Here is a 7500-nt window from a genome sequence, read left to right as displayed (position 1 = left end):
GCGCGCTGGCCCTCGGGGTGCCAGGACGAGGCGACGAATGGGGGAAGTAGACAAGATGGACGGGCAGCGGCGGAGGGCCGTCTGCACAGCACAGCAGGAAGTATTTGTAGAAGGATGGTCATGGAGCGCCAGTTGAAGATTAGATCTATTAGTTTAGATCTAACTGTCTATTACCAGGCGCTTGGGCCAGGGAAGAAACCCTCGCGAGGAAGAAGACAAAGCCCTTGAGGAGAAAACCGCTCGCCCTGCAGCACGGCGGACAAAGAGCGCGATGCAAGGCGGCGGAAAGGCGCAGCGGCGGCGGTCCTGCACAGAGGCTGCGTAGGCGTGCGGCGGGAGTGACCCTGAGTGGAAGAGCCTCAAGAGGAGCATTGAAGGAAGAAGCAGGAAGTAACATTCCCGCCTCTCTTCCTCGACGCATTCCGGAGGCGTAAACACGTTTATTGTATACGCCGCCTTCCCCGCGAATGAATGCGTCTTAACGGGACAATACGAGCGTGGTTTTTCGGTCATTCTGCTTCCATTCAGCGGCTTCGTCGGTACGAAAAACGACACCCATTCACACATACAAAAAGGCGGCCCGGAACTCCTGTCTGCTGACTCCCCCCCCCCCCCCCCATGCTCTATCTGTAGGTGAGGTCAACTGAGACTCCCTTATACTTACACTTTAAATATTGAACCTGGTGTGTTGGTCACAGCTGCAGCGATAGCGAACAGATGCGTTTTGTTTTCTTCTCACACAGTACATTAAAGTTATCACTCTGGGTTGAAAATCTTATCCACCAACTCGGGTCAACTACTTGAGGTCACTCTAAGGCACTAGGGTCAACTGTAAGACCAGACTTCCGGTCGGCACTCGCTTTTGTTCTCTTTGTCAACAATACAATGAGAAAAGAAAAAGAATATCCGGAACGTCCCACACACAAAAAACGGCGAAGAAAACGACACGGTGTGCACGAGCGAGGGGCCAAGAATCCGCGGCACGAGCGAGGAGCGACACGTGCGACCGCCGCGGCGTCTAGAGAGCCACTGAGGAGAGGGAGGGAGGGAGGAGGGTCGCCACCTCGCTCGCCGCCGCCGCCTCCCGCTGCCGACTTTCACTATCGCCGACACAACCACCTGCTACAGACCCTGCAACCGTCTGCCGCGAACTCTACAGATCGTTGGAAAACCTCATTTCCGCGGGCCTTGCACTTCTCGATGGGGTGGATTTCGCGAATTCCTCGGATTCAGCGACCTTATATTTCATGTCTTCATTTCTTGTCTTTGTTCTACGGATTCTAAACAAGAGAAATGGACAAATATTCGGCCATAGCATAAACACGCATCATATATAACATAAAAGACAATACTCTTGCCATGCTATGTCTCCAGTACCCAGTCCCTGACATATACCAAAACAACTATGCCCCCACCCCCACCCCCCAAAAAAAAACTGACCTCCCACGATCAATATCCACCAAACATGCAACGCAAAAGAGAAAAGAAATATCACACCTTCTCCCCCTCTCACATCCCTCCCCCTACCCCCACCCCACCCCGGACACTCCCACAGAACAAGACGACAGTAAAATCGACATCATGTACCAACACCGACCAAGGGTGTCGCCACAGTTACGTTGGGGACATACGCAAAAGGCCAAGTGCAAAGGAGATAAAGGTGTAGGCACTCCTTCTCCCTCTCCCCTCTCCCTCTCCTTTTCCCCTTCTCCCTCTCCTCCCCCCTTTCCCCTCCCCTCTCTCTCCCCCCTTTCCCCTCCCCGCTCCCTTCCCCCTTCTCGCTCTCCCCTCTTCGTCTCATCTGGGAGGAGGGGAGGGAGGCAGGAAAAAGACTCTCGGACTGCGAATTAGACTGGAGATATTTTCGGACTGTTTGTCTCACCGACGGGAGAGATATGAAGGCAAAGCTACTTGGCAGTCTTGTCTAGCTTGACATTTCTAACCCCGAACAGCGCATGACAGAAAGCCAAAGTAAGGCAGAGGTAAAAGCGCTTCTAATTGATACACGTACACGCTTTACATGGTCGCATGCATGTATACAAATACACGCACAGAGGCAGACAAGAGATACATGCACCGACACACATACATGCACACAGACAGGCAGACATTCAAACACACAAAACACACACACACGCGCGCGCTGTCAGGGAGACACACATAAATGCAGCCAAACAGGCACTCACACACGAGCAGACAGAGAGACAGACAGTCACACATAAACAGACAGACAGAGAGACTGACAGATACACATACAAACACACAGGCAAACAGACAGGCAGGCAGACAGACACACCCGCGCACACACGGAGAAGACACACTTAATTGATAACGCCTCAGCACAAGTGGCCTTTAATAAAACGTGACTCAGCACATCCCATCCCTTAGCCATTGACAGTCACGAGAGAAAATCCGGACGAGAAATCTTAACTGGAACTCCATAGGGGAATATATGAATGAAAGAATTAACGAGTCGATATGCAAATTAAGAGGTATTTTGCATGCCATTCCATTTTCCCGTCTAATTAGCATTTGGATAATTACCCGGGATAATTTCTGGTTGACGAATCAATATTCATGTTTTATCTATTTTTTTGTTTCTTTATTTTCTCTAATTATCATTTATCTAATTATCATTTCTCGATAACGAATAGACATCGTAGTCGAATTCTTTTAATTCCATTTCATTATCATATCTAATCATTATTCATCTGTCTATTTTTTCATTAAATTACAAAGTTTTTTTCTTCCATTTATCTAATTATCTATCCTTTTTTGCATTCCACTACAAAGATCTTTATTTCATTTGTCTAATTATCTATCTTTTTTTGCATTCCATTATAAAGTTTCTTTTTTCTATTTAACTAATTATCTACCTTTCATTGCCTTCCATTACAGATTTTTTTTCAATTCATCTAATTATATATATATCTTTTTGGTTAATCGCTAATGGATTCTTAATTTTTGTTATAAACGAGAGGAGAAGGGATGAGACATACAACCAACAGGGGAGAGGGGGGAAGGGGGGAGAGGGAGAGAAAGAGAGGGGGAGAGGGGACGCAGTGACGGGAGGTGGGGGGGCGTAGTGACAGGAGGTGGGGGGGGGCGCAGTGACGGGATGGCGCAAGCGGAAAAGTGAAAACTCTATTTGCAAGAGCGCAATTTGTTCCTGCCATAAAATATAAGGTATGGCGCTACGTACAGCCGCAGCCCCCGCCCTCCTCGTGTACTAAAAACGCCCAGCTGACAGACCCAGAGCTTCAAACAACCCCGCGCGAAATTACCTGAAGAACAAATGAAGAACAAAGGAAGAACAGAGATGGCTCACTCAAAAAAAAAAAAAAAAGCATGATGTGTTTTGAAACCCGGTGTTCTTCCTCCATAACGATGCGTAGTTATAATGCAAAGTATGGTTCATAAAAGGAATGTAACAGTACGTAATAGCTTAGAGTACAATGCTCATCGTGATCCAAATGTACCCATACATTTAAATAACGAGGTATGCGAATGCTGTCCCGAGTCCAAAGCCATCATTATAAGCTATAATACGACAACCATTATTGCTCTGTAATATGCTCCCAGACACCGTCAAAACCCTATAGAAACCTCATGAAATTTGCAAACCTGTATTTGCAACATAGGCCAACATACTATTGCACGTATAAGCCAGTACTATCGATGTAGACAAAAGAAAAAAAGAAAATCAACTTTGAGATAAATGCCTCACAAAGCGCAACCAAGAATCCGCGAGAAAGAGATGAGAAAATCCGACTCTTTCTCCCCTGTACTTTTACTCCTTTCTTTCGACATAACGGGTAATTATCTGTCGTCGTTCCTCCTGCGAATAGCTCTCTTTTCACCCCCTTTGCGTCTCCTCTCTGTGCCATTTCTTTCATGCGTTTATCTCTAAATGCCTTTGCACATGTAGGATGTGGGTCTCTTTATGTTTCTCTGTCTGTATTCACGTCTACCTGTTGCCAAATCAGCAAACATACACCTCAATTCTTGTGTTTGTATATATGAATAAATATGCATATACATAACCGAATTTGCACACAGACACACACATAGACATAGACACACATAAACAAACACACACACACACACACATAGACACACATAAACAAACACACACACACACAGACATAGACACACATAAACAAACACACACACACACACACATAGACACACATAAACAAACACACACACACACACACATAAAGATAATTATCTACACACAAATACTTGCATACAACCATACAAACACAGACTTCCATGCACCCATACACGTAAAACCTCCACGAATCCTCCACTAACGTCATGCACTACTCCATTCTCCCATGCACAAAATCAGTCAAATTCCCACGCAGTCAAGTCTTTTTCCCTGACAGGATTTACCCCTTTTTTCCCCATCAAAACCGTAACAAATTGCAGTCAAACGAAACGGACGCTTCCTCTGAGCCACAGACAGGATGCAGTTCATATTGAGTGTAATTTAATCGATGCTTTCGGAAAAATATAGTCTATGTAATTAAATAGCATTTTCTATGGGGTGGGGGGGGAAATCATTATTATTTGGTCAGTCAATTAGCAAAGTCTTTAATCAAGAACATGAGTCTGGTTAAAATACACCGCAAAGGAAAATTCAACCACGATAAAAACGCGTTATCAATAACACGATAAAATGAACCACACCACAAAACCCGAGGAGATAACAGACTGAACTTCCCTCTCAGAGACCGCTTCCTCTGTCGGCCTGAAGAGCAACTTCCTCCTAATATCACTCCCTCAAAGACTTACAGCGGGAAGTAAGAACTGGTTTGAAGCGGACAGTTTGCATCACAGCGGGTGCAGCTTGCGGTTATTGCAACACGGCTACTGCTCGCTGCACGTGTGATTTATCCCCGCGCAGCCCCTTTCGAGCCCGACTTGCTTAGACTTGGCCGACTGACTTTCATCCGAACTCGAGTTTGCCCAACCCGACTCGGCCCGTTCCTCGCAACCGAATTTAACTTCATCCAAACTAACTATTCTCGATCCAAACTAATCAGACCCAGGAGGAGGCACTCTTCCTAATCCTTCTCCATCTCAACCCAAAACTAACCCACCACAACCCATAACTCTTCTCAACCCAATCCATCCCGAACCCAACTCTTCTCAATCCAAACCAACCCACCCCAACCCCCAATTCTTTTCAGCCCAACCCACCACAACCCCCAATTCTTCTCAACCCAACCCACCCCGAACCCAACTCTTCTCAATCCAAACCAACCCACCCGACCCGCCAACTCTTCTCAAACCAACCCAGCCCAACCCCCAATTCTTTTCAACCCAACCCACCACAACCCCCAATTCTTTTCAACCCTACCCACCCCACCCCAACCCCTCAACTCTTCTCAACCCACCCTAACCCAACCCACCCCAGCTCCAAACTCTTCTCAACCCATCCCAACTCGTCTCAACCCAACCCACCACAACAGATCAACCCAAGAAGGCCTATCTTGATGCAGCTCCAACCAAACCCACTTGTTTCAAACCCAACCCTCACCAACCTCCTTTTTGTAACACATAACTCCAATGAAGAGGTTCACCTGCCCTCTTCACCTGTTATTCTCTCAAGAACAGTCACTTGGAGGCTGAAGTTCTCTCTCTCTCTCTCTCTCTCTCTCTCTCTCTCTCTCTCTCTCTCTCTCTCTCTCTCTCTCTCTCTCTCTCTCTCTCTCCTAGGAACTCCCCTTCTTACCTCTTCGCCTTCCCCTCTTTCGCCTTGACCCCTTTCTGGCCTCTCTCTCTCTCTCTCTCTCTCTCTCAATTATCTCCCTATACACCCCTCTTTTCCTCTCTTCCCTCTCTTTTCTTTTTCTACTCCGCTTCTTATCCAATCACCTTATCTCCTCCTTTCTACTTTCCCCCAATCCCCAGTTCCCCAATCCTCCTTCTCTTCTACTTCCCTCTTTCTCCCTTCCCCACCCTCCCCTCCAATCCCTCTATCCCTCTCTCCACTTTCCCCCAATCCACCCATTCTCCCCCTCCCTCCCTATCCCTTCCCCTCCCCCTCCAATCCCTCTATCCGTCTCTCCACTTTCCCCCAATCCACCCATTCTCCCCCCCCCTCCCTATCTCCTCCCCCTATCCCCTCTCCCCGCCCCTAATCCCTACGGCGAAAACCCGACAGGCCGAATCCAAGAACTCAGGTCAGAGAGCCTAATTAGGGACAATTTCCAGACGTGCGCTGATGGTCGGTGATCGATCGGCCTGACTGGGATTTTCGACTCTAGCTTTCGGCGGGTTACGTTTCTCCCGTCATGGTTTGTCATTTGGTTTGTCAAGTGATGCTGGTGTCCTGTCTTGTGTTAGATGCGTCGATCTTTATATTATTCTCTTATCTTTCTTAGTACTAATATCATAACTATAGTTGCTTTCATCATCTTTAGTATTTGTCATCATTCTTATCATTACTACTATCATCATTCTTGTTTTCTCTACTATTATCCTTCTTATTACCTCTACTATCTTCTTTCTTATTTTCACTACTATCATCACTCAAAATGTTATTACTTTCATAATTTTTGTTACTATCATTATCATTATTACTACTACCATCATTCTTCTTATTATTATCATTATTCTAATCATTACTACTATCATCATTCTCATTATTACTACTACCATCATTCTTATCATCACTAGTATTATCATTATGAACATTACCGTCATAACTATTACCATAACTATCATTTTAACTCTATTATACCGCTATCATTATCATCATCATCATTCTCATTGCCAAGACCAACCACTATAGTTAATCATCACTATCATCACTACCACAACAGCAGGACTGACCACTTGACTCTAACGACTGCCCTTATAAATAGACCAGCCAGCGCCCATTAAGTCCAGAACCACCCACGCCTCCGCCACCATTAATATCCATCCCATTACCATGATTACCATTCCGCTATCTCCACGCGGCTTGAGTTCGAGTGCCGGTCATTTTATAAATCACGGACACTCTGCTGCTGACGCCGTGAGGTCGATGGGCCACTTGGGACACCAATGCATGACCTGGGGGAACAACTGCGCATCGGCTGACCAAAAACAACTGCGCATCGGCTGACCAAAACAACTGCGCATCACGACCAAAAACAACCGCATATCAGTTAGTCAAAAACAACCGCATATCAGTTAGTCAAAAACAACTGCGCCTCGGCTGACCAAAACAACTGCGCATCACGACCAAAAACAACCGCATATCAGTTAGTCAAAAACAACCGCATATCAGTTAGTCAAAAACAACTGCGCCTCGGCTGACCAAAACAACTGCGCATCGGCTGACCAAAAAAAAATGCGCATCACGACCAAAAACAACTGCATATCAGTTAATCAAAAACAACTGCGCCTCGGCTGACCCTCACAAGTTCTCTGAAATCATGAAAAGCCTTGGGGAGAGCATGGAATCCGAGTGAAGCCGTCTACGTCAACTGCGAGAACAACAAC

The 7500-nt window shown here is 46.3% G+C and overlaps 2 protein-coding genes across 2 annotated transcripts in view; both read right to left on the bottom strand.

The window, feature by feature from the left end:
* The window catches only part of LOC138866911 (uncharacterized), a 102267-nt gene extending 101195 nt beyond the window's left edge, over positions 1 to 1072 (bottom strand). The window contains exon 1 of the mRNA XM_070141079.1: positions 665 to 1072. The gene's annotated coding sequence lies outside the window, so the exon portion shown is untranslated. The remainder of the gene's footprint in view (positions 1 to 664) is intronic.
* Positions 1 to 7500, bottom strand: part of IP3K2 (Inositol 1,4,5-triphosphate kinase 2) — a 342015-nt gene that overhangs the window by 107015 nt on the left and 227500 nt on the right. The gene's annotated exons all lie outside the window — the stretch shown is intronic.

The sequence above is a fragment of the Penaeus vannamei genome, chromosome 3, assembly GCF_042767895.1.
Source record: "Penaeus vannamei isolate JL-2024 chromosome 3, ASM4276789v1, whole genome shotgun sequence".
NCBI lineage: Eukaryota > Metazoa > Arthropoda > Malacostraca > Decapoda > Penaeidae > Penaeus > Penaeus vannamei.
The sequence above is the reverse complement of the archived record's forward strand: the minus strand, read 5'-3'. Positions and strand labels throughout refer to the sequence as shown.